This window comes from Lolium perenne, chromosome 2 (genome assembly GCF_019359855.2).
Source record: "Lolium perenne isolate Kyuss_39 chromosome 2, Kyuss_2.0, whole genome shotgun sequence".
Taxonomy (NCBI): domain Eukaryota; kingdom Viridiplantae; phylum Streptophyta; class Magnoliopsida; order Poales; family Poaceae; genus Lolium; species Lolium perenne.
The window spans coordinates 228417788-228420584 of NC_067245.2; positions in this window are offsets into that span (position 1 = coordinate 228417788).

Genomic DNA, 2797 nt, shown 5'->3' on the forward strand with positions numbered 1-2797 from the left:
GTATCGCTGCTCGGCTTCATATTCTGGCCATTTGAATAGCCAGGGACAAAGCCGTGAGTACTTTAAGTACTCGCAAACTAATACTAAAGTAAGTACTAGCATTGTCATAAAGGTGTTCTAAGCTCTAAGTTTATTTGCATAAAGCCAATTTTATTTCATAAACACTTTTGTAAACAACTCCTCAAGTGCTAACTAACTCAAGTGGGAACATTAGTGTCATTCCCACAACTCTGTTGTGATTCAAAGTCAAAGTCACCTTTCAAATTTAAGTTCAAAAACATATAAATTCTGATGACGGAAACAGAATGGCCTTTCCAATTGTCCATATCCGCGGACGCGGCTATTCGAATAGTTCTACACTCTGCAGAGGTCGCACACTTGTGCCACAACATTTGATTACATCCGTCAGGGGTAAAACCCTGAATAATCGTAACTCAGTACGCGGATCATCAACCATTAACCTTTCACTTACACACCCTAGTATAGGCACCTCTCCCCATGAGCTTGGCCTCCCGGTGAAAACCAATCGTTAACCCGGGAACCGCACAGGCTTGGCCGTACAATTCACCTTCAATTCACATCATTTCTCAACAACGGAGGCAGCCTCAAGCATAACCCCTATGATGTGTGTTCAGAGGGAACCCATACTAAGACACATAAATTTCCAGCTAAGCCCTACCCATAATCAGGTATTGTGGGGGTACTCAAGAATTGGAATGGTATCGCATCCAATCAATCATCAGTTTTTAGCCAAAATCACCAAGTCAATTTCAGTGTCATATTCACCTTCAAAATCTTTCAATGGAAATGACTAATCATTCCAAGGTTTTCACCATCATCAACTCATCACACATGTTCCCATCTAGAGTAGTCAATTAGAATTAGCACTAGCCACTATGTGTGAGGGTGCTAAGTATTTGCTTCTAGGCTAAGTTTGATACTCTTGTACTAACTCCATACTAATCTAGTAGAATATAAATCACAAAGTACTTTGATAAAACAAAAGTAATTAAAGCTTGTAAAGTAAAACTGGGAAATGGGATCATAAGCATGAAATAAATGGGGCAATGCCTTGCTCAAGGTGAGCTTTGCACTTTGCAAGAGTATTATCTTGCCTTGGTTGGAAAACTGGTCAAAGTGGTCTTCTTCTTCCTGGAAGTAGACCTCCTCCTCCTCCTGGTACTCCTCGGTACTAGCGTCTAAAATACGAATACGGGGTACACAATCATCACACCAAACTAATCTACTAAACTAATGCACAAGCATGGTTCACACATTTAAACTAGCATCACTATTTACTATTAAGTTGGTGGATGTGTTTTTCTTATCAATTAAGAAAAATAATTTCCTCTCATACTAACTTAAATGTTACTTTGAATTAATTAGAGAAATAATTTCCTCTCCTTATCTTATTAAGATTTAATTTCTCTTATGCATAATGTGTGACCTAGGTTGACCCAAGTCAACCTCTTCACACTTAGCATTTGGAGAAAAAGATTTAAATGAGGTGAGCACCTCATACTATTTAATTCTAGCATAACAAAGATTTAATATCACCACAATTCCTATGGGACCTAAATAACCAGAGTCTCCACTTCATTTGGAAATTGTGGTGACAAGATTTAAATGAGGGAAAATCCCACATAAGATTTAGTAATAGTTTTGGACAATATCTTTGACTAGAAAAATAGCCATAAAGGCATTTAAAACAACTAAACCCTGATCATTCAAAGTAAGCATAGCATTTTCTTGTAGAAACAATTAGTATAAGTGAAAAGTGAATTATTGGAGGTGGAATTTACTAAAAAGCATTTATGGTTGATTTTTAAGAATTATTATAAAGCAGAAAAGTCCCTGCCTTGTTTATTTTGTCATTTCATTTCTACAAAAGATCTAGGGTTCTAGTCAGTGGCAAAGTGTAGACCATTTCATAAGGTTTCCAAAAATATAAAGTTTGTAAAATTTGGCCAAGTAGATTTGTCACAATTGAATTTCAAAGTTTGCATCAGATTGTATATTTCATAAACTCGAAATTCGAATTTGAATTGGTGGGCTCGCGCGGGAAAAAGAGTTGGGCCGGCCCACTTCGCGTCCAGCGCGAGCAGGCCGTCTGACGGCGGGACCCACACGTCAGCGGAACTAACTTACCGAACCGGTACGGGGAAGGAGAGACGTTGGATCAGGCGATGATCTAACGGCTGGAGGTTGTCGTCGTCGACGGCGAGAGGCAGTGGCGAGCGCGGCGGCAGCAGGGGGTCGGAGCCGTCGTCGGAGCTCCGGCGGTCGTCGGAGGGGTGCGCCGCGTCGTTGTCGATGATGGGGAGGCGCACAGGAAACGCGGCGCGTCTGGGCGGCCTCCTTCTCCGGCGAGCCGGCTACGGGCGGCGGCAACGAGCTAGCAATTGCAGCGGTGTGGTGGCTATCTGGTGAAATTGAGGCGGCGAGGAGAACTCTGGTGAGGTGGGGAAGAGATTGGCGTGCTCAGTTTGGACGGAGGAGTGCTCCTTTTATAGCGGCGAGAGGTGGCCGAGGCGCCGGCGTGGTTCGCCATGGCCGCCGTCGGTCCAGGGCCGCGAAGAGCCAAGTGATGGGCGCGGAGTGTTGGCGACGTCCATGCGGTGCTGACGCGCTTGATTGTGAGGAAAACGAGGCACTACAGCGGCGGTGAGCTTGACGGGAAGCTTGCAGGTCATGGCGGGAGGGCGTGGACGCGGTCGTCGTCTGCGGCGTTCCCGCGGGCAAGTGGCCGTGTCCAGGCGGTGCAGTGTGCCGTCGCGCGTCTACTGGCGTTGAGAGG